At 41.8% G+C, this 7291-nt stretch overlaps 1 non-coding gene across 1 annotated transcript; it reads right to left on the bottom strand.

Moving 5' to 3' along the window:
* Positions 1–1154: 1154 nt before the first annotated feature.
* Positions 1155–1262, bottom strand: LOC111591031 (small nucleolar RNA Z279/snoR105/snoR108). Its single transcript, XR_004856795.1, has one exon. It is a non-coding gene; the product is annotated as a small nucleolar RNA Z279/snoR105/snoR108 (small nucleolar RNA).
* Positions 1263–7291: the final 6029 nt, after the last annotated feature.

Here is a 7291-nt window from a genome sequence, read left to right as displayed (position 1 = left end):
ACGCTTGCGGGGAATATTTCTTCCCCATTCCCGTTCCCCGCGGGGATAAATCCCCAACAGGGATCCCCATCCTCATTTAAATTATAATTAGGACATATGTTTTTTTGTTATTAATGTACAACATTGTCACTAATATACATTGTCAGATGTAAGAAATCATTATGCATACATCAAAATGAACACATTTGTATAATTAGTGGTCTCTTAACAAGTTAATTATTTATTTTTATCGTTAACTAGTACACGAAAAAACCATTACGTGCAAGTTTAACGGGTTCCCGCGAGGAATGGGGATGGAGAATGCTTCCTCGTCCCCATCCCCGTTTATCCGTCGGGGATGAATTTTCCCTGTTTATATCCCCGCGGAGAAGTTTCTTTCCCACCCCAAACGCCTAATGGAGGAATTTCCCGCGAGGAATTGGAGATCGGGTCCCCATTGCCATCTCTACACTCCTATGAGAAGCACAGAACCAGAAGAGGAAGGCGATCAGTCCTTAGAGAAATCCTACTTGACTTTCATTTCTCATGGTATTTAAGTATGATACTCTTATTTTTGCAATTCGAAAGAGTTATTAATTATTCAGGACTTATTTGTGAGCAAGAGGATTGAAGGGGCAAAAATCGTCTTACTATTCAATTTTGAATAGTAAAGCGATTTTTAAACACCAAAATAAATTTTAGCTCCTTCAATCACTTACTTCTAAACGGACATATTGTAGTCCCTTCAATACCCTTAAACAAGCAACCGAATAAGCCGATGGTACTTTTTTTCTTTCAATTTGCACGTTAAGGTTATTGGTTATTAGTGATTTGTCTCGGTATTATTTGTTTTACGTGGCCGTATCAAACTCAGATTCTTAAGTTGAAACAAAGTACTCATAATTTTTTATCTTCAAACCTTTTTTCTACAATTTTCTTATTAAACCAGAATTCGTATTTTTAATGCAGATTTTATCAAATGTTTAGTTTCTAACGACTAATTTTAATCTATTTATTTTATTCTATTTTAATTCATAAATTACTCAATACACAAAAAAAATTCTATTTTAGATTATAAAAATTCAAAATTTAAAACTAAATAAATAATAAAATAGAAGCACTAAAAAATCACTAGAAACCAAATAGAACCATTAAATTCAATATGTTTTAATTTCGGGATCAGATGGTACAAATTGTGAGCGCCATGTTGTCGTAACAGGCTTATTTGGGGCAGGCACCCCTCTCGGAATAAAAAACCGAGCTTTTACCACTCATCATATCCCTTTAACTGCCTGAAGGATCATGCTTACTCCGGTGCACCAGCTCACTGTTTTATCTCACTGGCATGCTCCATGGCCTCTGTTTCGCCGCCGATGTGGGACTAAAACGGCTTTCTTTCATCCCTTTGGCTACAGGTGGGAGATCAACCGCTGAGTGGTCTTAAAGCCTTAAATTTCTTGCAATCGAGTTGGGCCGGGCCCATCAAGATGACACGGCTCGGCTCGCCGCTCGCCTCGCCAAACACCCCGACCCCTCCAGCCAACTGCAGGTCTGGTGACTCATGAGTCATGAAGTGATTCCGCGCGAATGCGCGATGGGCTTCTTTTTTTCCATGTTCAAAGCTGAAAGTTGCTGGAGATGGATTTTTTTTTCAATCTTGCCGAAGGAAATCTAAATTATAAGTTCATTATTGCAGAACTTGCAAATGAAACTTCTGATCCATTAGATCATAATCTAGTCGTATGTCATATTTGACATTTAAATCATTCTACCATTGACTCATATAGATGTATAAAAAATCTAATAAACCATAAATGTGTCTAAGGTTTGATCATGATTCAATTAAACGTGAGTCTCGCTTGGACGTTTGCACATAATAAGATTTGATTGCACGTTAGTCGTCGACATATTAAACATGTCATATATGTGTTGCAAGCCTATGACCCGGAGACTGTAGGTAGCTGCTAACCTTTTGTTGCTCCACTGCTCGATTTGGCTACACCGATTTGGCCATGTGCCCACGAGTAATCTGTTTCGATTTGGCCATGCGCCCACGAGGACATGCGCCACCACGCCTGCCCAGCAGGCGACGACGCAACTGCCGATCTAATTAGTCGCGCCCATTTCATTTAGCTACATCGCCGTTCGTCGATTTGGCCGTCACCAAACAGTCAGTTGGGGTTCACTTTTGCAAGGAGGAGAGCGCCATCTTTTTGCTTTTTTAGCCCTTTTTAGAAAGTTTTTTATAAGTATGCTCTTTTCTGTTTTAATTCAGAAAATAGACCATTTCCTCGGCACCATCGCTATTGACACCGAGGTTACACATCTCGACGCCAATATAGATGGCACCGAGGTCTCACTCTGAAGCGTTGTGGCACCTATGTGGCAGGGGTCGGCGCTGCCACTATTGGCGCTGACTCCCGACGCTTGCAAACGGCTGCTCGGCCTCGGCTCCTGCGTGCGTGTTATATATATACTCCCTCCATTTCTTTTTATTTGTCGCTGGATAGTGTAATTTTACACTATCCAGCGACAAATAAAAAGAAACGGAGGGAGCATATATATATATATTCCGACTGCACCGGATCGCACGCTGGCGTGTACCCAGCACACCTGTGCTCTCGACTGAACTGCACGGAACCAATCGAGCCTACCGATGGGACCCCACCAAAACTCTGCCCAACCCTACACCTCCCTACCATTTTTTCGTGATACGCTCCGCGTTTTCCTTGTTTCGAAATTTCATTCCACGCGCGCCATGATCGTCGGTTACAATCGTCGTGTTAAGGGGTGAGAGGGTTTTCCGATTCAGGCCTTGTTCGTTTGTGTCGGATTGGTGGGTCGGAACGATTCCTAACTGGATTGCTTCTCTAATTTATATAAATTTTGATTAGCTGGAACGATTTCGGGTGCAATCCGATAGAAACGAACAAGGCCTCATCGGGATTTTTGCTAGGGTTTTGAGCTGTACAAGCCGACTAAAATCGTTTTCGGGTGCGGAATATTGATTCCTAAAGAGGAGTAGCAAAGATAGAGGGTTTTTAGTGCCTCGTTGCCAGGTAGGGTTTCGATCATGGGTACCAAATCATCTTTGTTTTTTTGCATTTCATTTTTTTCTTAAGCGCATTGATGTTCCACGCACATTTGTTTTACAAGTGAATCAGGGTTTTTGTACCATTTCTGTTAAGCACATCGGTGAGTTCCTCGACACCAGTAAAACGATTTGCCTAGGAACGAGTAAGTAAATTACTGATTAACATCAGTATAACAGCTATTCTGAGTAATAATTTGGATTTGCAATTTTCTTTCCCGACAACATTTTTTGTTGATCATTCCTAGTCCATAATAACTAAGAAACCAGTTTCAGTAAGAAGGATCCCAATCAGCAATAATGTTCAACAATCAACAAGCAAATCGACTTCATTCATTATATCTTGATTTTTTTAGTAATAATGGTGACAATAATATTACACGGTCCTATGTAATACGCTCAATAATACTTTTTCAGCAATATTTGTGATCTAACAATTATAATCATTGATCAGTAACAATTGAGTAATGGTGGGCATCCAGTGATATTTTTTTGAATTTATACATTGTGTTTATTGAATAGTTAGTTGTTGCTATCACAAACAATGTTTACATACGCTTACCATATGGATTCAAATTTTTTTATGTACTTGGTGTTTGATTATAAGTATTTGACAATATGAAGGAAATAGCCCTATGTAATTAGTGCATATGATCAGTAACACCTTTTTTAGTTATAATGGTGATCAGTCAATTATAATCATTTGATCAGCAACATTTGAGTTGATAGTATATAGCATGAACAATAATGGTGAGCAGTCAGAAATATTTTTTGAATTCACATTGTTTTTTCTGGATATTTACTTCTTTGTTATCAATATTTGATTGTTTGGAGGAAAATAGTCTTATCTACATTTTTATATGTTTTATCATTGCGTCAACTTCAAGTGAACAAACAAATTCGGAGATGATAGTAAATAATGGCAAAACAGACGCAACAGATGTCTCAAGCGGGGCGATGTCCCAGGTTCAAAAACCCACACCAAGCGGTGATTCGTCAGATCTGGTGTTCCCTCCATGTCCCCTTAGGCCCTGTTCGGTTAGGAGGGGATTGGAGGGGATTCAATCCCCTTCTATACAAATTTATATAGAAGAGGATTGAATCCCCTCCAATCTCTCTTAAACCCTTTCAAACCGAACAAGCCCTTAGGCGGTCTGGAAGGAATAAAGCACCAAAACACCAATTTACTAGGCAAACTTGTGAAGACCAGCCACCGAATAAGCACTAAGAAGTTGGTAAGAAAAAAAAATCGTTGCTAATTCAAAACAGTAGGATTTTCCTGCCACTTTTTTATGCCTTTTCATATTTGTGCAATAGTATCTCTACTACTTATTAAGGCTCTAAGGGTAGCCTACCGTTCTGCCTTCGTTCAATCTGGATCATCCATCGCTGTTGTTCAATCTGGATCGTCCATCGCCACACTATCCTGCTAGCCGCGCCACGTGCTCGCTTCGCGCAAAAAATCAACACAAGTTGACAATACCAAGAGCTGATTACACAAGCTAACTGCTTCTTCTGTAGCAGGAAGGTTTTTAAGTTGCTACTGCAACCTTTGGCTAGCCGATATGGTACATTATATTTGCGCTGCGGTAGCCTGCGTGGGCTGAGTTATTTGGTTACCATACCAGGCCCAAGAAAGTATAAGTGAAGTTTAATTCAAATGCGCAGCCGTCACCCACACGGCCGCACATTCTGCCGGCCCAGTATCCCAGATCCAGTCCACTACTCCACTCCCGTTCCCCCAAGTCTAGCAGCCAAAGCATCGCCCGCCGATGGCGTCTCCGCCCCACTCAGTCGAGGTCCGGACCCCCGGCGACTCGCCGCGGCCCACCACCGCTCTCCTCTCCCCCTCTGTGGCCGCACCTCAGCCCTCCACCGCCTCCCGCCTCTTGCTCCTCCTCACCGCGGCCGTCGCCGCCGCTACGGCCTTCGTCCTGCTCCGCCCGCCCATCACCGTCGTGACCGCGGCGTCCGCCACCGCGCATCCGCTCTCCAAGCCCGTGGTGCTGCTCACCCCCTGTCATCCTCGGCGATTCAAGGTGTTCTGCTCACCCCCTGTCCTTCTCGCTCTTTACTCTTTGATTGAGATTAGGGTTCTAGGGATTTACACTGCTCTCCAAGGAAGGACAGGGACTTGCTCTACCCCGTGATCCACTCCCCCACCGAGCTGCTTTCCTACCGAGGTCGCGAACTCCTCATGTGCGAGATCCACGCTGCTCTCCATGGAAGGCCGGGGACCTGCTGTACCCCGATGTGGAAATCTCATCCTCGGCGATTCAAGGTGTTCTGCTCACCCCCTGTCCTTCTCGCTCTATACTCTTTGATTGAGATTAGGGTTCTAGGGATTTATTGCTTAAAGACGTGCTGACGATTTGATCTTTGGCCAAACCTCTTATTTCCTCCTGTTGATGAGTTAGTTTAATTGTTCTGGGCGGAGTGTGTTCTACGTAGGAGCTTTATGAAATGGCTATTTTGCATTTCCTCATCTCTTAATACAGTGACCCACAAATCTCCTGCTTGTTGGTGAAAAAGGTTAAGAGGATGAGGGTAATGGGAGAGGTTTTATTTTTTTCTATTCCTCCCTTGTGCCCTGCTAAACAACCACCTTTGGATATATCAACTGAACTCCATTTTACTCATTTTTCTCCTCAAAATTGAACACACATTTGGGATTTTCTTAGGGAAGTTGTTTGTTCTGTCTTTTTTACACCTATAAGGGTAGTGTTGGACTTCATATAAGGAGAAAATGTGTGGAATGTCAATATGAGAATGTGTCCACTAATTCTCTATTTATATTGTTTATAAGTTACAACAATACCTTATAATCATGTATATGCCATTGTCTATTCCTGTGCAGTCTGCATTGACTTGAAGAGGCGTATTTGAACAAGTTCTGGAAGGAACCAGGTCAGCCACCTTCACCATACCTCCGTTGATCCGCTCTGATCTTGTCGAGTGGGTAGATTAAAATGATCCGTTCACTTTGTAATTTTTATCCATATGTGTTGGTTCCAAGGTCATCGATTTTACATGCATGTGCTTTTTTCAGATGACCATGTAGAGAAATAGGTGGTTCTGAACTCGTCATATTTCTTCCTCTCCTTTCCTAGGTTTTTTCAACTAGGAGAATAGAACGACAACGCTCATAGTATATTTCAGTAGAGAATTTGAGATAAAATTAATATTCTTGTTCTCTGCATTTATGGTTTAGTTTTTTCACAACTTATATTATTTCTTCACAAGATGCCTATTATTTTGAAACTTATTCATACGAGCTTTATGATGTTCCGTGAAGATTATTTGTATGTTGACAATTTCGATAAATACATGTTTTTAATTCTTTAAACTACCATATCTAGAGGATTACTCAACAAGGTCGTTGATCTCATTGACCTTACATCTGAAAGGTGGGATAAAGACTTAATCTAAGGAATTCATTGTGTTCTTTTTTTGTGACAAATAATGCGCCAAAAGCGCCTGCTTCTACCAGTACCGGAAGCGCGGCAACTAGCTAGAGCAAATCTCAACTTGTGTGTTGGAAAGCAAGTGAAAGAGGTATATCCATTTTTTACATTGAAATATCAAAGTACTATGCAGATTTTATTTCAGCTCTATTGCATGATGCACTCACACTACTATATAGTATAAGTACCATCACCATAAACTCTGAACGCTCTATGTTTGGTTTCAAATTTTTCCGTAACTAGATTCGGTTTCCTGATTTTTATAGGCTACTGTTTAGGTAGTAATTTGCCATAGTGTTGGGGAGATGGCTGAACAGTACAAAATGCATGTTATGAATGAAATACAATGGGATTATTTTTCAGTTGAATTGTTAGACATTCAACATGTGCATATTAAATTGGTTTCTACAGACACATGCTTTATTGGTTTGTTGGGATCTCTCAGGAATACACAAGCTTTGTCGATTGGTTGCGCGCACGTGGCCCACCTAGCTGTGGAAAGACCACCTTGCACATACCATTGCTAATGAGACTGGTGTGCCATTCTACAAGATCTCAACCTTGCCAAACGCCTCTCACGGAAGCTCAGAGGATACGTCAAGGTCATGATCGACGAACAGATGGAGGTGCTCCGCAAGCAGATCTCCATCTACGCCACCATCTGCGAGCAGCTTGTTGAGATGCATCGCATCCTCACCGAGCACCAGGACACCATTGCAGGTTGGTCAGCGCAGCTGCGCGCAAAACCAATTGGTAC

This window comes from Zea mays, chromosome 2, assembly GCF_902167145.1.
Source record: "Zea mays cultivar B73 chromosome 2, Zm-B73-REFERENCE-NAM-5.0, whole genome shotgun sequence".
Taxonomy (NCBI): Eukaryota; Viridiplantae; Streptophyta; class Magnoliopsida; order Poales; family Poaceae; genus Zea; species Zea mays.
This window is presented reverse-complemented; position numbering and strand designations above follow the sequence as displayed.